This window comes from Panthera onca, chromosome A3 (genome assembly GCF_046562875.1).
Source record: "Panthera onca isolate mPanOnc1 chromosome A3, mPanOnc1 haplotype 2, whole genome shotgun sequence".
Classification (NCBI taxonomy): domain Eukaryota; kingdom Metazoa; phylum Chordata; class Mammalia; order Carnivora; family Felidae; genus Panthera; species Panthera onca.
In genome coordinates, this window is record NC_138341.1 from 33,384,718 (window position 1) to 33,409,664 (window position 24,947).

The 24,947-nt window shown below is 37.7% G+C and overlaps 1 long non-coding RNA gene across 2 annotated transcripts in view; it reads right to left on the reverse strand.

Annotated features, from left to right (window-relative positions):
- Window positions 1-509: 509 nt before the first annotated feature.
- The window catches only part of LOC144615824 (uncharacterized), a 1,000,889-nt gene continuing 976,451 nt past the window's right edge, over window positions 510-24,947 (reverse strand). For both annotated transcript variants that reach the window (XR_013554435.1, XR_013554434.1), the window contains 2 exons: window positions 2,901-2,994; window positions 510-596 (listed from right to left, as the gene is read on the reverse strand). This is a non-coding gene — a long non-coding RNA (uncharacterized LOC144615824). The remainder of the gene's footprint in view (window positions 597-2,900; window positions 2,995-24,947) is intronic.

A 24,947-nucleotide genomic window follows, 5' to 3' on the forward strand; every position in this document is an offset into this window, starting at 1 on the left:
TTCTAATCCCCTTAATCTGAAGACTATACTTAGACTATGCTTTGCATTAGCAATTTTAGCTGCTTTGTTAACAAGTCATAATTTATCCCACAGCATTGAAAGCCAGTGTTCTGTTGAGCTTGGTGGTATTCTTATAGAATGATCTGAACAGGTGGGTGAATTTCTCCTATTCACCAAGGTCAATTAATAGTCGTTATAATCTACCTACACACTGAGCACAATTGTCTTTCCCTTTTACTGGAGAGACATATTTGAGTCATGGGTAATTTTTCTCCTGGGTCAAGAAGGGTAGTGAGGTAAAGGCAACAATTTTCTTGTGTGCGAAAGGTGAACAAATTTTAATAGGAAGGAAATTGAGCCTTGATAAGAAATTTTTCAGACAACGTTTCATCTGCCAAAAATACAAGTATTTTATATAGAAATGATTATACTAAGAGCATAGTGTCTTGGTTGTCAATGAATATGTAACAATAACATTGGGTAACTGGGTTTCACGGGATGTAATTATTAGCAGCTTCATTATTTTATCCAACTAATACTTACTGAGTATCAATGATGTCAGGCACTATTTTAGAATCTGGGATCACATTTTGGAACTAAAACAAAAAAAAAATCTGTGTCATTACAGAGTTTGTATTCTAGTTTAGATGAAGAAATGACAAGGCAAATAAGTAATGTATATAGCATGTTAGATGATATTAAATGCTAAGACAAGAAAATGTTAATGAACAGAATAAGGAAGAGGACAGTCAGCAGGAGATGTTATAGTTTTAGACAGAGCAGCCAGGGGAGATCTTACAAGAAGCTGATGTTTGAATAAAGACCTGAAGAAGTTGAAAGAATGAAACATATAGTTGTTATGTGAAGAAGATTCCAGGTACGGTGACCATATTGAACAATTGCCCTGAAGTGGGAATACATCTGGCTTGTGTAAGGTAAGGAGGGAGGCCAATATATTTGGAGGAGACTGAACCAGGAAAAAAATAGTAGGAGACACAGAGAGGAAAACAGAAGAAAATGCTACATTGTTCAGGTCCTATAAGTCACTGAGAGGAGACTGACTTTTGCTCCAAGTAGAACTTGGAATTACTGGAGGATTTTGATCAGAAGAAAGACATCAGCTGGGTTACATTTTAGTAAGATTATTCTGCTTCTATGTGGAACATATGCTATGGGGCAGGGACACTGGCAAAAACCAGCGACCATTTAGGAGGCTACTAGAATCACCCCAGGCAGAGAGGATGATGTCTTAAAAAGAGTGCATAATGAAGGAAGTGGTAAGAGGCAGTCAGAATTTAAATGGATTTGAAAATGAGTTGATGGGTATTCCTGATGAATCAGAAAAAGGATTAAAAATTAGAGATGAGTCAAGGATGAATACAGGTTTTTAGCCTGAGAAACTAGAAGAGAAGATGTGTCTTTTACTGAGGTGAGGAAGGTTGAGGAAGAAGCACATTGGAAAGAGAAAGCAGATTAGGGGTTCAGTGCGGGACATTTCAAGTTGGAGATGCTACTCGCATTTAGGTAGAAACGTCAAGGAAACTTTTGGTTACAAAGTGTGAGGTTCAGTGGAGACTTGAGGCCGAAGATATAAATTATATCCCTGTAAAGTAAAATCCTATATTGATTTAATTTTGTGGTTTTTTAAAACTTTTTTTATTAATGATGACAATGAACAATAATGAGAAGTTACCTTATACTGTTATTTCTAATAAGTGTTGTGCTTGGAAATACCTAAGAAGCATTCACAATATTAAAACATGAATATCTGAAGAACAAAAATAATCCTGAAAACACAACCCATGAATGCAAAATTCAAGCAACTTCCAGAAGCGTACATCAGCTTGAAGGCTAAGGGCAAAAAAAAATACTCCTTACTGGTTTCTTCTTTCACTCTTTCATTACTGAGTGCCAGGCCCTGTGCCATTGAATGGGATTCAAAGATGGGTAACGTGGTTCATGTCCTAAGGGAATTCATACTCAAGGAAACAGACAAAGAAATATCTATGAAGTAATGTGCTAAGAGTTAGAATAGAATAGGTACCCCCAAATGCTACATTAGGCTGATGGGAAGGAAGTCATCTCTAAGAGTGTCTGGAAAGTGTCACAGAAGAAATAATGGGTCTTAATGGCCTATTAGTATTTCAACAAGCAGAGACAAGAATATTATTATTTTAGACAGAGGCAACTATGAAGCCATGGTATATGAGGACATGCCATTCAGAGAGCAGAAAGGAGCTTGGCATGCTGGAATACAATGATTGAGTTGGAGAAAGAAAAAAAGAGATGTAAGAATAGCTTGGAGACAAATGGTGAGTTATCTTTCTTCTAAAGGGAGATATTGAATCCTGAAATCTAAAAACACCTTTGAATTGTTGGGAGCTGGGACTAAAACCTTCCACTCAGTTGGTGCCCACTTAATATCGCTCATTGCTGATGATAAGGAGACCTGTGCTCTTAAGGTCTCTATTCTTTAGCTTAATTCTTTAGGCTCTCTGAACCTTCTATTCTTCAGCTCTTATAAAACCCTTGAGTTGAGTATGAAAGTCAAGCTGAATAAATGTGCAGTAGATAACATGGGGTAAAAATTGCTGCGGCCAACTCAATTTCAACCGTAGTTGTAGGGAAGTCAGTGCTCCTGGCCGGGGACCCAGGAAATTCTGTGGCACTCGAGGTTGTTGATCGTCTTTTCAAGGTGGAAAGTGTTACTTGCAGGGAATGGGGATCCTGTAGAAGCTTGTTTAATGTGACGCATTCCTATAAACTTCAAGCACCTTAGGGACCTGTAATGCTGCCCCTCTGAGATAGCTTCTGCATGAAAGGAGATACATAGAAAGATAGTAAAGTTGAAGCCCAAGGACAGTAGAAACTTCCCAGGTAGGCTCCCCAGTGCCACTCACAAGATGGTTTGCACCTTGCTTCTTGAAAATAAAGTTTCTGGGGTGGTGGGCCTTGGCCAAGTTAAAAGCCAGTGAAGTTCAAAGTGAAGTGCCACTGAGGAAAAAAACAAAATGCAAAAGGTAGTAATCTCATTTTTGAAATTGTTAATTCGGTCTTGCATTATTTAGTTTTGCAATTCAGTTCAAGTGTGGCATTTCTGGAAGTGAAAGATTGATTCAGGATTGACATAGCTATATTTCCATTGAATAAGAAATATTTCAATCACCACATTAAATTGGTTCAGCCGCCTTATTTTGAGTTATTCCTTAATTTATTTAGCTTACTTGTGATATGGATTTTGATGGACCATATATTCAAAAATTATCCTGAAGAGAAAATGCCCTTATTATGTTACTTTTAGTTGGCAGATTGCTTTATTTTTCTAATTGTAGGAAGTTTATATCTGGCAATAATAAGAAACAGATCAAATTTACTACATTCCCTTTAAACTGAGCGTGTGCACGGTGCCATTGCCAATATCACTCCTAAAATTACACTAGTTATTTGTATTTTAAAAAGAGTGCACATAAACACACACACCTACACACAAGTGCTCCTTTCGTTAAATCCATATATGTTCATGCTCATATATGGGTGGACAGTGAGTAACATTATTTGGCCTCTGCTGGGTTGTTTAAACACTTTTTGAAGAAGAAATTATCCCCAGACTGGTGCTGTACCTTATTCTAAATGTCATTTTGGCCACCACTGGTTCTTTCATTGTTTTCTACATAGCAATCGCTGCTCTAGTGCACATAAGTCATGGCTATTAATAAATCAAAAACGTCCAGTGGAGCTGGTCTTCTCCTCAGGCAACTTGTACTCTCTCAGGGATGGCCTTTTGCTGTCTGTAATCAAAGCACAAACTGTCCCCTCAGGAGAACAACGGCCAGAAGAAATAGAATACACAGAAAATTACATGCTTGAAAATGCGGAACAATACTAACTGGTACCTATGAGAAACACACGCCTATCTATACTCCCACACATCCAGAGATGTGAAATAATTAGATCTTGTGGCATCATAGAATCTCAGAGTTCAAAGGAATATGAGAGGTCTTTCTGGCCACAGAGAAGAAAACTGAGAAGGTAAGTGATTTTCACAGTTTCTCAGAACTGGTTTCCAGCAGAACTAAGAGTTAGATGTTGTTTCTGGCCCTCCAAGTCAATGTTTTTAAAACTGTAATTTATTAGTCTTCTCTCTCAAATTTCCAAACTCTAAGGTTAAGGGCAGAAATTATTTGAACAAATGTACAGTGACATGTATACACCATTGTAGTATCATACAGAGTAGTTTCATTGCCCTAAAAATCCTGTTTTCATTCTTCCCTTCCTTTTCCAACCCCTGGCAGCCACTGATTTTTTTTTTTTACTGTCTCCATGGTTTTACTTTCTCCAAAATGTCATATAGTTGGAATTATACATTATGTAGCCTTTAAAAAAATTTTTTTTAATGTTTATTTATTTTTGAGAGAGAAAGAGACAGAATGCGAGTGGGTTGGGACAGAGAGAGAGGGAGACACAGAATCTGAAACAGGATCCAGTCTCTGAGCTGTCAGCACAGAGCGCGATACAGGGCTCGAACTCACGAGCTGCGAGATCATGACCTGAGCTGAAGCCAGACGCTCAACCGACTGAGCCACCCAGGCGCCCCTATGTAGCCTTTTCATATTGGCTTCTTTCACTTAAGTTCTCTGAATCTTTTCTCATTTCTTTTAGCACTGAATAATATTCCATTGTTTGGGTGTCCCATAGTTTATTTACCCATTCACCTACTGAGGCTGCTATAAACATTTGTGTATAGGAGTTTGTGTGCAGGACATGTTTTAAGACCCTTTGGGCACACCAAGGAGTGCGATTGATGGATTGTATGGTAGGAGTATGGTTAGCTTTGTAAGAAAGTGCCAAACTGTCTTCCACAGTGGTTGTACCATTTTGCTTTCCCATCAGCAATGGATGAGAGTTGTCCCTTCACATCCTCATCAGCATTTGGTGTTGTCAGTGTTTTGGATTTTGGCCATTCTATCAGCTTTACAGTACTATCTTGTTGTTTTAATTTGTATTTTTCTGATGACACATGAGTATCTCTTCATGTTTTTTCTTTTTCTTTTTTTTTTGCCATATGTCTACCTTCTTTGGTGAAGCATCTATTAATGTCTTTGGCCCATTATTTGTGTTGAATGATTTCTTATATGAGTTTTAAGAATGCTTTGTATATCGTAATGATCCTTTACCAGATGTGTCTTTTGCAAAGATTTTCTCTAAGTCTATGAGTTGTCTTCTCATTGTCCTAACATTGCTTTTTTGCAGAAGGGAAGATTTTTTATTTTAATAAAGTACAACTTATCAAAGATTTCTTTCATGGATCTTGCCTTTAGTGTCGTATCCAAAATGTAATCTCCATACCCAGTGTCATCTAGGCTTTCTCTAATGTTTATCTTCTAGGAGTTTAATAGTTTTGCATTTTGCTCTTAGGTCTATAATCCATTTTGAATTAATTTTTGTGAAGGATACAAGGTCTGAATCTAGATTTGTTTCTTTGTATGTGGATGACCAGTTTTTCTGGTACCATTTCTTGACTATTTTTGCTTCATTTTCCTTTGTTCCCTTGTCAAAGATAAGATGGTATATTTATGTAGCTCTATTTCTGTCCTCTCTATTCTGTTCCATCGATCTATTTACCTATGCTTTCATCAATACCATATTGTCTTGATTACTGTAGCTTTATGGTAAACTTTGAAGCCATGTGTTACCAAGCCTCCAACTTCGTTCTTCTCTTTTAACATTGTGCTGGCTATTCTGGGTCTTTTGCCTTTCCATATGAATGTTAGATTCAGTTTGTCAATATCCACCAAATAACTTGCTGAGATTTTGTTTGAATTGAGAAGAGCTAACCTCTTGACAATATTTAGTCTTCCTAATCGTGAGCATGAAATTTTTCCCCATTTATTTAGTTCTTCTTTGATTTTATTTATCAGGGTTATTGTAGTTCCCCTCAAATAGATCTTGTACATATTTTGTTAGGTTTATGCCTAAGTAGTTCATTTTTTGGGTGCTAATTAAATGGTATGCATTTTTCACTTCAAATCCTGCTTCTTCATTGCTGCTGTATCAGAAAGCAATTGGCTTTTATGTTTTAACTTTATATCCTGCAACCTTGCCATAATCACTCTTTAATTAAAAAAATTGTCAATTCTTTTAAACTTTCTGCTGTTATTGGCAAACAATTTTGTTTCTTCTTTCCTAATCTGGGAACGGGTGTTAAAATACTTCCTAACTGATTCTATGAAGCCAGCATTATCCTAATATCAAAATCCGATTAAAAAAATATAAGACACCAAAGTCCTCAACAAAATATTAGGAAACCAATCCAACAATGTATACAAGAATTATACAATACAACCAGGTAGGATTTATCCAAGATAAACAAGCCTGGCTCAATATTTGAAAATCAATTAGTGTGGGGCACAAGCATGGCTCAGTTGATTAACCGTCCAACTTCTGCTCAGGTCATGATCTCACAGTTTGTGAGTTCAAGCCCCGTGTGTCAGGCTCTGTGCTGACAGCTCAGAGCCTGGAGCCTGCTTCAGATTATGTATCTCTTCCCTGTTCATACTCTCTCTCTCTCTCCCTCTCTCTATGTCTCTCAAAAATAAATAAACATTAAAAATTTTTTAAATAAAAAAATTAGTGAATCCATTACAACAACAGACTAAAAAAGAAAACTCGCATGATCATATCATTAGATACTGAAAAAAAAAAGCATTTAACAAAATCCAACACCCATTTATGATGAAAACTCTCATTAAACTAGGATGAGAGTGGAAATTCTTCAAGTTGATAAAGAATATCTGCAAAAAAAACAAACAAAAAAAACTATAGCTAACAACTTACTAAGATCAGGAAGAAGGCAACAATGCCCACTCTTCCCTATTTGTTTTCAACATCATACTGGAAATCCTAGATAATGCAATAGAAAAGAAAGGAAATAAAAAAGTATATAGATTAGGATTCTACAGAGTCTAATTAACTATAATTCATAATATTTCATGTCTCATTCCCCTATGACTGAAGAAAGTCCCGTAAAAACTTTCTTAGACACAAAATGTATGCCTTATTTCTCCAAAAGTTTATAATTAGAAGAGAGAAAACAATATTAGCCTAGATGTAAAAAGAAAATGTAGAAAAGAATGTTAATGGTAGAGACAATATGTTGTCCTTTTCATTAGGTATTTGATTTCACAAAGAATAAATATTAGATGAATAATTTTTGAAAGAACGTAAGCAAAGGTAGGAGTGAAAAACTAGGTTACATCTTTTGTTAAACAAGTGTTAGGCTATATGGTAAACTTTTCAGTGAATTCAAATAGGAGTAAGATACAGAATAGACCAAATGAGACCGTTTTTACTTGTTTTGTTTGTTTGTTTGTTTGTTTGGAAGGGAGGTCATATTTGTCACAGAATTGTCATATTGAGTGTCATTTATATTTGTCTAGGAAATAAAGTGATTCATATGCCATAGTCCTTAAGTTTTTTTGTTGTAAAAAGTATGATTTTTGTATAACAAACCAATAAATTTGGAATTTTTTACTGAGATACAGATATATACCGGCCATCAAATACTAAGTTAAGTGTTGTCGAAAGCAGCTTGGGGCAGGAGCAAAGGGTTATGTCTTGGGAGTACCCTCATTTCCTCCCCTCTGACAATGGGTCAAAGCTACATAAAATCTAGGGATCAAACTTATGGTAGCAGTGGGGACCTGTGACCACTTAAAATCTTACCCAAGCAACTATCTAGGAGAGTGAAGGGCCATGCACAGAGAAAAAGCATTTGGCATGGACCCTGGAAAACCCAGAAATCCAAGAAGTTGTTTGCCCTCTTGATAGAAAGGCTGGTAGAGGGGTCAGCAGGGGAGTTGCCAAATAACTAGCAGAAATGTCTAAGAAAGATCTGCCTAAAAATCTAGCTATCCTTCACAGAGTAAAGGCCCCTTATAATCGTACCAGCTACAACTGATCTCTTCAATATATGTTTTGCCTCTCTTCTTCTTTCCATTCTAACCAGATGGAAAGTCTTGTTAGCCAGCTTCAGAGGGAGGAAAGAAGCAGAATTTGGGAGAAGAGTGAGGGAATACCACATTCCCTTCTCTCATTGAGAGCAGCCAGCTCATAGGCAGACCCCAGCTGCAGAGGGGAAAAAACTAAACTCAACAAGTTTCAAACTTATTATTTTTTTAAAAATTTTTGTAATGTTTATTTATTTTTGAGACAGAGAGACAGAGCATGAATGGGGGGAGGGTTAATGAAAGGGAGACAAAGAATCTGAAGCAGGCTCCAGGCTCCGAGCTGTCAGCACAGAGCCCGATGCGGGGCTCGAACTCATGGACTGTGAGATCATGACCTGAGCCGAAGTCGGACGCTTAACCGACTGAGCCACCCAGGCGCCCCTCAAACTTACTATTATTAATTATTATTATTATTAGCACTGGAGGTTATGTTTACTGAATTTAGTTTGTGTCTGCTTATTCTAATTAAGTAGAGAATGTCTTATTATTACCTGTGAGTAAATGTCATGAGACAGCTTGAGTTGAGAAAGAACTATTACTCATTTCTTGCTCATTGTTACTGTTAAACAGTGGGAGACAACTATTAACCTGATGTGATGGCATCATGTAAAACTGATTTCTCAACAATGGCGCCATACATACATGCACAAAGAAATGGAATTAGCTAGCTTTTTGAAATTTAACTTGAAGACAGGTCAACTGAATACATCTCCTTAGGAGGATTAGTTGATTTTACCAGCTCACTGGCTACCTACATTTTGCACCTCTGTGGTGCTTCTAATGGAAGTTAAGCCCTTTGACCAGTCACAATGTATAAAAAGTTTGTGTATTGGAGTTGGAGGGCTTACTGTCCGAAATCCATGAGCACCTTCCTAAAAGACTTGCTAGCATGAAAATTCCAAAGAAAGGGATTTACCTAATATTCACTTGAATGAAACCAAGAGTGGCCAACAGGAGATCATGCTTTGAAAGAATAATCCTCAGGCCACTTGTTAAAATGCATGTTCCAGCTCCATACCCTGTAAGTAGGTGCCCTGTGCTTACCAAGCTTCCCTAGGGACGCTTATGCACATTAAGCAGTCCAAAGCTACTGCATTACTGGAAAGCCCTACTTCTTTTATTCCTCTCTAGACCAAGTAAATTAAAAATATCACTTCCGGAATTTTATTGAACAGGAAAAGACAGCAGTGGAACTCCTCTGACTTTTGTCCACAATTCTTCAGGAAGAGGCAAATTTTGTTATAAATTATTCAGAGGATTTTTTTTCTCCCCTTACCTCTGTTTTATTGTGAATGCATTTGCAGGATAAACCCCTACCAAAACAAGGATAAAGGCACATGGTTAGGGTCACAATTGTGTGGGTTTACTCGGCAATTCCTTAGAGAGAATAGTTAAAATTAACTTTTCAGGTTACCATGACCTATAGAAACACAGAAGCAAACACAGAGAAAATAAGTTTCATGTTGAGTAGCAGTTCTTGACAGTGAGCTGAACACTGTCTCTTAACTTGATATCTTTTCTTAAATTCTAGGTCACTGCAATAGCGCATAGAAGCTAAATTACTTTTACATTCCAAATAAGATTATTGCTCAATCAAGCATTTCTCCACCTACATAATTCTCTACAATATACCTTATTTAGAGTTCTCAAAATGTAGAGAGAATCAGTAGACTTGTTTTTGTTATTATTCAGTTGGCCATTGTTTTCTCAATTCTGCTAAGCTAAAACAGGTGTAAAAACATTGGCCAAGAGCCATGATATTGAAAAAATGACTAGGCTCTGAGAACTTTAATTAACGTATTATTTTTATCCACTTTTCTGTTAGGACTCATTGAGTTATTGAATTTTTTTATGGAGTCTCATACCTTTCCGTTTTAGGCAGAGAGAGAAAATGATGGGCCACGTGTAACAAAAGGCAGTGGTGCCATAAGTGGAAGCCAAAGCCGCCAATGCTGTTGCACCACATTTTCCCATCAGCCGCGCCCCCAGGCTGAGCAGAGAAGGACAGGAACTACAGCTTGACACCAGGAAAGAAATATGAAGCTTCTTTGTCAAAGACTAGTAGGAACGAGAGCAACTTTTTTTACACATTAAGTTTATTTTACGCATTGTATTTTATTTTGTTTACACTGGCGTTGACATTTCTGTTGACTGAATGTTGAATTTTGCCTAGATTGCATTTGATACAATAAATGTTTACCCAGAACTGGGTCAATAATGATACTGAATAAATACCACAGGAATGGAGTACATACAGTGGAATAGATCACATGCGAGCATATGCTTAACTTCCTGGGTACCACCAAATTGTTTTCCAAGGGTGTATACTTTGGAATATTCTTACTTTTGGAATGCCTACCATTTTATATACCAAACAGCAGTGCTTGAGAGTTCTAGTTGCTCACATCCTCACCAACACTGGGTATAATTAATCTTTCTTTTTTTTTTTTTAAGTTCATTTATGCTGAGCGAGAAAGAGCAGGGGAGGGGCAGAGAGTGAAAGGGAGAGAGAGAAATCCAAGTAGGTTCCATGCTGTCAGTGCAGAACCCGACATGGGGCTCAAACCCAGGAACTGTGAGATCATGACCTCAGCCTAACCCAAGAGTTGGAAGCTTAACTGACTGAGCCACCCAGGTACTCCTAATCTTTCTAATTGTAGCCATTCTGGTCGGTATGTCAACAGTAGCTCATTGTAAGCATAGTTTGCCTTTCCGTAAATTACTAATAATACTGGGTGGATATCTTTCCACGTGCTTATTTACTATTCAGGTATCTACGTTGGTGTAATGTCTATTCAAATATTTCCTGATTTTTAATTTTTTTCTTTTTTGCCTCTTATGATTAAGTTATAAGAATTCTTTATCTATTCTATAGATAAATTCTTTGTCACATGTAGACTTTCTCAATATTTTCCCCACGCTGTGACTTGCCTTTTTTTAATGTGTCTTTTGAAGAGCAAACATTTTTCCTCTGAATGAAGTTCAAGTTATGTTTTTTCTTTCATAATTCATGATTTTTGTGTTGGCTTAAAGAAATCTTTGCCAAGTCTAAGGTCACTAAGGTTTTATGTTTTCTGCTAAAATGTTTAGGTTTATTTTTGATAATTAGGTCCATGATCTATTCTGAATTAATTTTTACATACAATTTAAAGTAACAGTCAAAGTTCATTTTCACATATGTTTATCCAATTGCTCCAAAACCACTTGCTGAAAAGATTATCCACACCATCATTTTGAGACTCCAACAGCAAGTATACTAGGCTGTTTCACATAGTTCCACCTAACATGGATACATCATTAATATTTTTTAATGTTTGTGTGTATGTGTGTGTGTGTGTGTGTGTGTGTGTGTGTGTGTGTGTTTCCTTTTCATAGTTTCTATTGCTTGGACTTCAAGCACACTGATATTTTCCTTTATAGTGTCTAAACTGCTACATTCCCAAGATTGCCATCCAGTATATTTTTCACCACAGACGTATTTTTTTTTTTGCCCAGAAGTTTGATTTGTATATTTTTTAACATCTTCCATATCTCTGTGTAACCTGCTTGATTTTCTTCTACCTTCTTGGACATATGATGTTAATAATAATTCTTTTTATCTCATTGTTTAGTGGTTCTATATCATTTACCGCATAGTTTTGAAGTGTGGCTAGTGGAATTGAATGCTTACTAATTTAAATCGTATATCCACATGCTACTTATGGCTACTTTATTGGACAGGGAAGGCATAGGGGTCTGAGCTGTAAGGGCTTTAAGATTTTTTTTTTTTTTTTCAACGTTTATTTATTTTTGGGACAGAGAGAGACAGAGCATGAACGGGGGAGGGACAGAGAGAGAGGGAGACACAGAATCGGAAACAGGCTCCAGGCTCTGAGCCATCAGCCCAGAGCCTGACGCGGGGCTCGAACTCACGGACCGTGAGATCGTGACCTGGCTGAAGTCGGACGCTTAACCGACTGCGCCACCCAGGCGCCCCAGGGCTTTAAGATTTTATAACTAGTGTCTATAATTTTTATTTTGTCCATTCAAGAAGGTTCCACACAGTTAACTGATAGTGCTTGACCCTGGCAAATTTCCAAACTGCTTTCTATTTTTGTTTCTAATAAAAACTTTAAAAAAATATATAGTTTTTTTAAAAATAGAACCCTATTAAGAGAAGCCAATTTTCATGAAATCAAGAAATTCTTCCTTTATAAGAAGCTACATGTGCTATTGCAACAGTGCTTTTGTAAAAAGACATTCCAAATCAAGTTCAATGTTAGCTGTGCAAAGGGATTTTTGGTCCCTGCCATGCATCACAGAGTTAGTTTACTGGATAAATTCTTCAAATAAAGGAGTATATTTATGAAAATCTTTTGTAAGCCACTCTGCATTTAATTATAGTTGGTATTAAAAACCCATAAAGTTAGATAGTTGCTGACTTTTATTACTTTTATTGCTATTAATATAATTAAAGTAAATGTTTAAAAAAAAAACCAGTCTGACAGAGTCTGAGACAGAGACCAGTTCTTGTCAGTAGGAATCATATTAAGGTATATTAATCCAGGCTGAGATAAAAGAAAGATTGTAATTGCACATGGGTAATGCAAAACATCTTCAAACCAGAAGAAGTTATAGTCAATCATATGATTCTAAGTAAGAACAACTTGTAAAACTGTTCTTCTCAGTCATTAGGTCCCAGTTGCACTACTTAGTATTTACTAATCCTGGTGACCAAGTAACACAACCAACCCATCTCAAAGTTATAGCTGATTCAGTTGTATTCATGTAGAAATAAAATAAGACATCAGCCAATATCGGGAAGATGAGAAACCTCTACCTCCTGAAAAAGTCATAAAAAAGAAAATGAAAACATAAATATAGGAAGCCAAGAGGCAAAAGCAGTGACTTTTTTAAAGCACTTGTGTCAAAACTTCTAACACACACTTTCTCTAAATAGCACATGCCATGTTATAAAAAATGCATAAAACATGCAGCAAAACAACACATCAGTCAAAGGTTTTGACACAAGAAAGTGCATATACAACAAAAAAGAAAAAAAATATGTGAAGATAATGGTTTACAGACATTGTATGTTAGATAATGCAGGACAGTGATTCTTCAAAGAAGGGAGTCAAACGAGATGAGCCCTATAATTGACTCAGCTTACTACCTAGAGATAACTTCCAAGTCACAGCAAGGAGGACTGGGGTGGGGTGGATGGGGGGAATTAGACCATCTCTCTGAATTGAAGAGACGAAGCTGGGTATCTAGGGGAGCCAATGTGGCCAAGAGTCTCCCTCTAGTCTTCAATGAGAACTAATGAATGTGTATGATAAAAATACCCGAGGTCAAGACAAAAACCATCCAAAAGAAACAGACAACCAGAAGTCTTACACAGGACGAGAAATGGTTTGTGTCTTCTTAGCCAGAGTGAAAACTCCTATAACTTAATGCAAAAATTACTCAGAGTAGAGCTTTTATAGAATCAACTGTTGTTGGTGGTGTTTTTTTTTTAAAACTATGTCCCAGAACAAAGCTCAATGATATTTATAAGAATAAAAATGTACCAGATATTCAACAAATTTACAATGTCCATATCCAATAATGAATTGTCACATATATGGGGCACCTGGATGGCTTAGTTGGTTGAGGGTACAGCTCTTGATTTTGGCTCAGGTTATGATCCCAGGGTTGTGGGATCGAGCCCCGCCTCAGGCTCTGTGCTGAGCATGGAGCCTGCTTAAGATTCTCACTGTTTCCCTCTGCCCCTCTCCCCAACTAGCACTCTCTCTCTCTCTCTCTGAATGATATATATATATATATGGATTACAAAGTATATAAAAACAGGACAACACAACTTATGATGAGAAAAATCAACTGATAAAATAGACCCGGAAATGTCGCAGATACATGATATAGAAACACTAGACGGTGATATCAAAAAAGCTATTATTATTACTCAAAACCATATTTCCAAAAAGGTAGAAGAAAATCAAGCATATTACATAGAGATATGGAAGATGTTAAAACATGGGTACAGAAATATGTCTGAGGTAAAAAAAAAAAAAACGTAATAAATGGGAATGTAGCATATTAGACACTGCAGTGCAAAATATCAGTGTGCTTGAGTCCAAGCAATAGAAACTATGCAAACAGACAAAAAACATTTAAACACTGATAGTGCATCCATGTTGGGTGGAACAGCATCAAGCAGCCTAGTATACCCTTGGACCAGGATCACTGAGAGCTTGCAGAGGGTTTCTATGTGAGCTAGGACAGAGAAACATTTGATAATCAACTATATCAATATGGGTATAATCTAGCAAACATTTAAGGTTATTATTATAATATGGTAGTTTGGCCCAGCAAGTACGGTAAAATTCTCCATCTTGCTCAGCCCCCTCTATCCTGAATACCCAATCTGTAGCCTACATATGGTGCTTATTTAGGCACACCTGGGACCACTGTGCCCCTGGGAATCACTGTGCCCCTAGTATTACTGTTCACACAAGCCTCCGTTGACTTTTCCACCCAGGGAATAAATGCTTGGCCTGGTTGCTTTCTTCCCATCCTCTAAAGGAGGACAAGACTGCCAAAATGGAGCTGAGAGAGAATGAAAATAAAGATGGCTGGAGACGCTTTGCATTTAAAGATATTGTGGATCCTCTCTTTCTCTCCTCTCATCTTCCCTTGGGAAAATAGTATTTCAGTGAAAATAGTAGATAAGCATCTACCAAATTGGGAGAGTCTTCTGCGTTCCAGAAGAAATTAAGTATGGATTTCCAGGCTAAATTTCCCTCTTTCTTTGACAGTGATACCTGGTGATAATAATGCTTACTCCTTCTTCTCCTTTATCTGGTCAACGTGTAGGAACTACAAGATCTCGTCATTCTTGTGGATGTGGCAAAAAACTCAAACAGCAGAAGTTCAGTCGAGTCCAGATCCCTTGGTGTTGCTGGCTGGTTTTGAAATATATGTGTTGGCAAAATCTCATAAAGAGATGGGTAGTATATTTCCAGGGGCAAATACCTTTCTTCTGTTTCTCTTTGTAACGACCCCTACCAACCACGTCACATCTTCTCTTTGTCCCTATCATATCACATTGGTGCAGCAGTGAGCTATGTGAGGCGATATACAGAGTGAAAAAAATTTCCTCTGACCTATATATATAAAACATGCATATACCTTTGTTAAATATTTGGGGGACCATTTGTGTATCTTCACTGGGCACAAGGATGATAAAGTCTCTGAAGTTACTGGAAGCCAGGACAGTGTGTGCATATATATATACGCATGTGTGTATATGTACGTATATATATGTATATATATGTGAGTTTTAATACCCAAGACCTCAACAAGTCTTTGAAAAGGAAGCCTTGAAATTAACTCAAGTAAGAAAAGCTATCGCTGCTCCTCTCCCCTAACCCTTAGACCCACATATGCAGGCAGTGCCAACAAACACACACACAATGGCATTTTTATTGACTATGAACAGAATGAGCAGGGCACTCGTCCACCGTTCATTACCGCACGGCAGCCTGCGACACGCAATGCTGACAAAAATTTTGATCAAAGCTTAGGCCTCATGACACTGGGAAAAACCATGGTCAAAGCAAGGACTCAGATTTTCTACCTGCTTCATGGGAAACAAATAAAAGCCACTCTGTTTCATGATAGAGAAGAGAAACATAATCATAAAACCAACAGAGAGAAACTTCTTATCCAAAAAAATAAACTCGCTGAAAAATGTTTCTCAGGGAAGGCTCTGTGCTTAAGTCTGAATTCCTATTCTTTTAAAGGCTTAATGCTTGTTTTTCACTCTATCACCAGCCTTTCTAAGAACATTCTTACTGTGTGCCACATGAAATCACTATAGGCCTCTGTACCAGTTAGGACTGACTTTAGCTAGCAGCATAGAATGCAACACCCAAAAATAAAGGGGCTTAAAGGGAAGGAAGCTTAATTTTGTCTCACAGAAATGGTGAACATAAGGACTCCGGCCCGGGTATGGCAGCTTCACCGGCATTAGGGAATACTGTCCCTCTTTATTTTTCTACTCTTCCTTTCCCAGCATGTGTTTTCCACCACTGAGGTTGCCTCATGACACAAAACGACTTGCAGTTCCAGACACGACATCTCTAATCCAAAAAGGAAGGTTGAGGAAACAGGGAAAGGGAAAGGGACAAATCTCTCTCTTTAAAAAAGTTTCCTAGAGGAGCACCCGGGTAGCTCAGTCAGCTAAGGCTCTGACTTCAGCTCAGGTCATGATCTCGTAGTTTGTGAGTTCGAGCCCCGCGTTGGGCTCTGTGCTGACAGCTCAGGGCCTGGAGCCTGCTTCCGATTCTGTGTCTCCCTCTTTTTCTGTTCCTCCTCCATTTACACTCTGTCTCTCTCTCAAAAATAAAGAAAGATTACCAAAAAAAAATTTTTTTTTAAGTTTCCTAGAGAGGCGCCTGTCTGGATCAGGGGAGCTTGAGGCTGTCCATGTCAGGGTTGTGAGTTTGAGCCCCATATCAGGTGTGTAGAGATTACCTAAAGAAATAAAAGTTTAAAAAAAAAAAAACCCTTCCTAGATACCCTCTCTGATGGGTTCTGCTTATATTTCATTGGATCCAAAGAAGACTGGGAAATGTAATCTTTTATTCAGTTATTTTGTTGCAGTGGATGTGGTCTGGATCTCTTAGTAAGGAGAGGTGCAGCATTGACAATGGATGAGCAACTAGCAACCAGTCTCTCTGCCTTGGCATCAGTTTGCTGCTGTGGTAATAATTACCTTTAAAAAATCTTTATTTGATAATATTCTAGTCCCCAGCTCTCAGTAGGTGTTCGGAAGTGATCAACGTAACAGAACTTAGACATAGCAATAAGAGTCTGAAATTTCTTCTTTTTGATAGATCATCTACTTACATTCCATCCTTTACCCTCACCTACTTTAGTTACAATGAGCAGATTTCTTCTTTTTAATTACACGCAGAGTTTGTATTATGTTTCTCATTTTTGTTCACCTTGCCTTTGAGCAAATTTCAAAAGAAACGTGGCGATAATCTGTTTTCACCACCTTACTTTGGAAATTCTACTCCTGTTATATGTTGGGGACTCTGTAAGGAAGCATCTGCCCCCCGTCACCAAAATTGTCACCTTCAAAAACACCACTCCCCGGCTGTTCTGTACAGAGTGCAGAGCACCCAGCACCAATCATCTGTTATTTAAGACTGCAGTATCGCCGATACCATGTTTGCACATTTCACGGTGTCACAGCGTTAGAAAGTTTTCTTCTGTCATCCATGGGTAGATGCAAATTTAGCCGTATGTCTTCTAAAGTTTGACCCCAAAATATTAGCAATACTGCACTGAAAGAGAATACTGGTAAGAAAACAACAAAATTTACTGTCTTCATTAACAGTCATCAAAGGGCAACTTTGAACAGAATTGGAGTAGTTATGAGCAGTGTATTCTCACTCAAAAATAATAATCGAACTCTCTGGCTTGAAATGATAATGCAATTTTCTTTGGTGTTATGGCATCTACTTTAGGTTCCTGTTTCTTCCTTAATTTCTCTCTTGGTACTAAAAAGTTTTCTATTTCTTTTTTTTTTCATTTTTTTTAATGTTTATTTATTTTTGAGAGAGACAGAGACAGAGACGGAGAGTGAGCGGAGGAGGTGCAGAGAAAGGGAGACACAGAATCAGAAGCAGGCTCCTGTGAGCTGTCAGCACAGAGCCCAACATGGGGTTCAAACTCATGAACCGTGAGATCATGACCTGAGCTGAAGTCAGAGGCTGAACTGACTGAGCCACCCAGGTGCCCCAGAAGTTTTCTGTATCTTGTCATCTAAAGAAAACAGTTGATAAAGTTATTTACCCTAAGGTTTTCGTTATTCATGATTTTTTTTCTAAAACAATTTTCATTTAAAAAGATAATCTGGAGAGAAAAGGTAATGATGGGTAAGATGATGTACATATACATATACCTTGCCCCCCTCCCCCCCACTATTTCTCATGTTATGTGTCCTTTGTGGGTTGGTCACAGTCTGCTTTATGTCGTCTTCATATCAGGACCCAAGCTGAAAGCAAGGCAGGATCTTTCTATAAATTCTTGGTTTGAGAGCAGGAGAAAAGACACATGATGGCGACTACACAATAGCTCTCAGAGCTTCTCAGAAGTTTACATACACCAATTCTACTCATATTCCATTGGCCATATTAAGCCATATGGCTTATGGCTTAAGTCAATGGATAGGGATGTGCTAATTTGCTATCAAAGGAGGGTACAGAAAATAAGTTTAAACAAAAATACAATCTACCACTCTCTTACACTTATTTTGGCATGTAAATTTTCTTTTCCTTGGTTTGGCATTGTAATGGGCCTCTGTGGCATGCTGGAATCTGATACTAAATATAGTTCTGGAGGAAATTAGATAGCAGTGATAGAGCATGAAGATAATTGGTATCCCCCTCCAAGGTGACCTCTGAGATCATTTCAGCTCTCCAATAAAGCAGACCCTTATTCAGGAGATGAGTGGATGTTTCCGCTTCCCTGTGAGGCTCTTTGGGGTTTGGGCTTTTAAAAATCTTGCCCTTAGAAAATCATTCAAACATCACATTCTGTTTTGGGGGTTATCATTTTCTCCTCAATCAACTTTGACACAAGGGACCAGTGAGTCTGTGAATTCAGTGTCTTTTGCAATTTAGCATCTCACGGGGTCGGATTTTGTTTGATCTTTGTCTATATCAGCCCTCCAGCTAATTCAGGAAAGAAATTAATTTAGAGGGATCACCGACATTTCCTGGTTTTCTGAGTGTGCTTGAGCCAAGAATTTAAAAACTTGTCTCTATTATCTTCATTTGTATATTATTCAGTATTGTTAGAAACAGCCTATGTCACAGACTTTCAATTTGGTGTGGCTGTCACACTACACTAAGGAAGCCACCACGTAATCTGCCAGAATCATGCATTCAGAGGGAAACATTTAGCAATGCTTTTAACACTGAGCACCATGAACCATGCATGTGCCATTCTGCAGGGGGAAAAGGGGTATATCCTGCTTTTAAACCATGTCAGAGAAGCAATCAATTTGCCATCCTTAAGAATCTATTACCTGCAGCTGCTTTTACTACCAAATACTTTACCAGGTAAGACTTGGTTTCAGATAACAAAATCCTCTAGCAATCTTAAGCAGAAGAATATTTATTTGATAGGGGGAAATGAGTATTTATAAAACTACTGGAAGGCCTAGAGAAGCAAGTTCCATGCCAGGCCTTCAAAATGACTCCTAAATAGCACTTCAGCACTGGACCACCAGTAGAAAATTTCCTTTGCCGGAATCTGGAAATAGCCATCACTTTTGGTCCCAGGGTCATGGTATCTTAGCTGTGTACAAGGATTAGGAAACCACCACTGGGGGCACCTGGGTAGCTCAGTCCCTTAAGCACCCAACTCTTGATTTCTGCCCAGGTCATGATCTCACGGTTCATGAGATCTGGACTCGAGTCAGACTCTGTGTTGACAGTGCAGACTCTGCTTGAGGTTCTCTCTCTCCCTCTCTCTCTCTCTGCGTTTCCCTTGCTTGCTCGCACATGTGCAAGTGGGCTCTCTCTCTCAAAATAAATAAGTTAATTATTAAAAAAAAAAAAAAAAAAAGGAAGCCATCTCTGGAACCATTGACTCAAGCTCACTGCCAGAACCAGGAAAGAGCACCTCTCATTCTACTACCTCGGACTCCATTTAATGAGGTTCTAAATCCAAGGCCTGTATGTGCCCATCTGAGTTGTAGGATCTAAACCACATCTGTAACTCTGCAAGAAAGTCTGAGGAGCCATGTACTTTGAGTTCTAATAAAGGAAGGAGCTTAAGAGTAAATGTTAGAAAAAATAATAAATATAAATAAATAAAAAAGATAAAAAATAAGTAAATAAAAAATATTGAAAAGGCCTATCTTTAGTATGTATAGCATTATTCTATTGTATTTTCTTATAAATTTTTTTTTATGTTTATTTTTGAGAGACAGAGAGAGACAGCATGAGCGTGAGTGGGGCAGAGAGAGAGAGAGAGAGAGAGAGAGAGAAACTCAGAATTAGAAGCAGGCTCCAGACTCTGAGCTGTCAGCACAGAGCCCAACGTGGGGCTCGAACCCACAAGCTGTGAGATCATGACCTGAGCTGAAGTCGGACGCCCAACCGACTGAGCCACCCAGGCGCCCTTATTGTATTTTCTTTTAAATTGTTTCTGTTGAGAAGTCTGTTTTCAACTTGTAGATTAAAAAAAAATACAATTTGGTCTGTGGTTGTACTTCATATCTTCTCTTTTTATTTGTTGTGTTGAAGATTTGCTGTCATTTCAACACATGGATTAATTTTTACGTACTCTTGTTGAGACTCATTTTGATTCCTGAAAGAAGGATTTATGCACCTCAATAATTCTTGAAAACTCTCATTATATATTCTCTCTCCCAGTCATTCTGGTATCTCCAGAAAGTTCTATTATGTGTGTGTGTGTGTGTGTGTGTGTGTGTGTGTATATATATATATATATATATATATATATATATATATGTATGTGTATATATATACATACATACATATATATACATACATATACATGTATGTACATACATATACATATACATGTATGTACATACATATACACATACATATATATGTATGTGCATACATATGTATGCACATGCATATATGCATACTTATGTATGCACATACATGTATACATACATATATATATGTATGTGCATATACATACATATATAAGTATGTACATACATATATATGTATGTGCATATACATACATATATATGTATGTACATACATATATATATAAACGCACATATACATATACATATACAAACGTACATATATATATCTGTACATACATATATATATAAACGCACAAAACTTTCTTATAGCCTTTATGTCTTTTAACCTTATTACTATGCGATTTTTGTACGATTTTTTTCATATATGTAAAAAGATAACCAATGAGCTTGGCAGCTGTTCAATTTGCTGTGTAATTCATTCACTGATTTATTTTAGCTCAATGGCTCTATGATTTACAACCTGAAGTTCTGCTTTGGTCTTGCAAAACTCGTAGGTATTTTTCCATAGTGTCATATTAGTGCCTCTTTTATCAAAGAATATGATTATTTTAAATAAACATACAATAACTTCTCTGCTGGTTCTATCATCTGAAATTCTTTAGAGAGCATAGTGAGTTGAATGGTGGACCCCCCAAAAGATATGCTCTTGTTGTAATCCCCAGAACCTGCCAAGATTACCTTATTTGGAAAAAGGGTCTTTGCAGATGTAATGAAATTGAGGATCTCAAGATGAGATCACCCTGGATTATTTGAGTGGAGCCAACGACAAGTGGTTTATAAGAGCCATACAGAGGAGTTACAGAGAAGAGGAGATGAAGGAGGCAGAGACTGGGGTGATGGAGCCACCAGCTAAGAAGTGCCCGACAGCCACCGGAAGCTGAAAGAGGCAATGAACAGGGTCTCCTCCAGAGCCTCTGAAGACTGCCACCCTGCTGACACCTTGACTTCAGATGTCTCTCTCTGGGAGAATAAACTTCTGTCATTTTAAGCCTCTAACTTCATGGCAATTTGTTAAGGCATCCCTTGAAAATTAATATAGAATACAATCTCACTTTTGTTCTCTGCTTACCCTTGCTCATGGCTGATTTGTTCCTTAGGCCAAGGTACTTTGTGCACATCTAATTATTCTAGAAGCCCAAGGAGTATCACTAGCCTGGACCAATTAAAAACAATTTTTTTATGTTAGTTTTTTATAACTTAGAGGCTCTCAGTGGATCCATAGAGTAAAACATGTGATCCGCACCCCCCCACCCCACCCCGACTGTGGGTATGCGCACAGTTGATTGTGAATAAACTGAGAAGCATTCCTTTCCTGTCCTGGCCATCCCTCCTGTATTGGTTAATTTTTAGTCTATGCTTTCACTGAGGGCATAGCCACTCTCCATCGTTTGAGGAATGAAGGTCATGTCTCCAGGTCCTTCTGTAGCTGCAGTAAAATCCATTTTCATCACTAAAAGAGACTAGTACCTCCCACCTCCACCCCAGCCCTGCTCCATTTCAGCCTGAGAATGTCAAACTCTAGTTTTTATTTTAATCTCCGATAATTCTTCAATTTTATGTAAGAATTATAATTTGAAAAAAAAATTAATGTTTATTTATTTTTGAGAAAGAGCGCGTGAGCAGGGGAGGGGCAGAGAGAGAGGGAGACACAGAATCTGAAGCAGGCTCCAGGCTCTGAGCTGTCAGCACAAGGCCCGAGGCCGGGCTCGAACCCTTGAACCCTCGAACCAAGAGATCATGACCTGAGACGAAATCAGACACTTAACCAACTGAGCCATCCAGACACCCCATGAGCAATTATAATTTTTAAAGGACTTTAAAATATTTAACCCAGTATTTATTTCTAAGTAATCTGTAGCATGAAGTATAACAGCTAGGACATATGTTTGGCTTCAGTTTGTGACAGAGACCTGAATGCTGCATATTCCAAATAAATATTAATTCATGAAGTAAGGTTGTAACTAAAACACACAATAAAATTGTACATTTTCTCGTTGTGATTATGTCACCACTGAAGGAAAATGGCTGAAGGGTTTATAAGATAGTGCTGTATTAATTTGTACAACCGGATGTGAACCTCTAATGGCCTCAAAACAAACCATTTTAAAACTAAAGATGGTTAAGCCATGAACAAGTTTCTATTTCACATAAGAAAAAAGCTAAATCTAGATGGCGGCAGTTTAGGGTTTTATGCTTATTGAGGATTTGGGCTGTTTTCAGCTTTCTGCTCTATAATATCTATATTAGAGCTCTTGGCCTCAAGTCTCAAATTGTACTTTGGTTGCCACATTCTGTTCTGTTCCCAGAGCAGATTGGAGGCAGGCAAGAAAGAGGGCACACCTTTCCTTTCAAGAATATACCCCCAAAGCTTCATTTCTTACTTTTTTTGCCAGAGGTTAGTTATATGACCATACTCTTCAGAAGTTTCCTTAGAATTGTAGCCTTTACTCTTAGTGGCCTGTTACCTGTATCAAAATTGGGAGCTTTTCAGGGTATGTTGTCCACATATCATATAGTGCAAAAATCTGTTAGTACCTTTTGGGTTGTTGCTGTTGTTGTTATTTTTCATTTTGGTTTCTTCGGTTTCGTTTTTATTTTTTTTTTAATTTTTTTGAGAGGAGACTTTTTAAATTTATTTTGAGAGAGACAGAGACAGTGTGAGTGGAGGAGGGGCAGAGAGAAAGGGAGACAGAGAATCCCAAGCAGGGTCTGGACCACCAGCACAGAGCCTGATGTGGGGCTTGAACCCAGGAAACCGTGAGATCACGACCTGAGCCGAAACCAAGAGTCAGTTGCTTAACCAACTGAGCCACCCATGCGCCCCTGGTTTTGTTTTTAAATATAGGGACTTATTTTAATCACTTCAAGTAAGGGAATACTTTTTTTTTTAAATTAAGCTCTACCCCCAACGTGGGGCTCAAACTCACCACCTCAAGATCAAGAGTTGCATGCTCTACCAACTAAGCCTGCGAGGTAACCAACCCAGTATCTTTTTTGTTACAGCAGATCATAGAAGGGAATATTATCAAGCTGTATATATGTGTTTGCTTCAAAACAAAAACTAGACTTCCAACATATATATAAATTTCCTGAAAGAATATCCATAAAATCAAATTATACATTTGTCAGGGTATTAGGAGGCATTAAACTAGCTGGCATCTGCAGAATTTCTAAGTCATATTTATAATTTATTTTTATTATTATTATATTTGGAATGGGTTTTGGGAATGGGCAAACACTGATGTGGTTATATAGTTAGGAATGTAATTTCTATAATGCATTGTTTATAAAATATTAAATCAGCCAGAAAGTTTTATTAAAAAAAATCTATATGGAGCACCTGGGTGGCTCAGTCAGTTAAGCGTCCGATTCTTGGTTTCAGCTCAGGTCATGATCTCGTGGTTTCGTGGGTTTGAATCCTGCATCGGGCTCTGTGCTGGTGGCTCGAGGCCTGCTTGGAATTCTCTCTCCCCCTCTCTCTGACCCTCCTCTGCTCACACTGTCTCTGTCTCTCTCAAATAAAATTTAAAAAAAAATTAAAAATACTATTTAAAAATCTTCAGTAAAAGAGTTTTGCATGCATGCTCCAGGAAATCATAATGATCAGATTCCTGAAAGCTTCAAAATACTAGATTGTGTATACTGCTTTTTCTTCAGAATTCAATGTTTGGTTTAAAAAGAAAGAAACCTTTTTCCTTCATGGAACCTTAGCAATCTGTGCTGCCACTCACTATGGCAACTGAAAAGGAAACAATGGCGGACAGCGAAGTTTGGCATTCTGGGGCCAACACAGAGGGTGTGGGTGCATTTTCTTTCTCTCACAGAGCCAATGCAGTTATTGTTCTAGTTCAAGTGAATTTGTTAAGTACGTTTTTAAATAATGCGAGTGTGGTGCCCTAACATTTAGCAGTTTCTTGAGAGAAACTCATTAGTCACTGGAGACATTGCTTAATCTCCCCCAGCCTTAAACAAGATTTTAATTCAAACAAATATCATCCAAACATACCAAACATGGTTACATGTTTTCTCTTTGGTGGGTGAGAAGTAGTAACATGCACAAATCTCTTCATTAGCTAAGTTTTATATTCTTGAAAGACTTATATAGAAATGAATATGTGTTGCACCTGATAATATCCTGTTTAAAACCATCCAGTTTTAAACATACTCTACACATTTGATGTATCAAAGTAACTAAATATGTACAAAAACATGATTCCACTAAGGCAGAAAAAATTCAGCAATGCATTTTCAGCACTAAGCATCTTTTATTTTAATAGATTATCTATCCCATGTGATTGAAATGCCACTTTATTTGATCAGTTCAAGCCTCACTGACTTGATTTAATGCATGA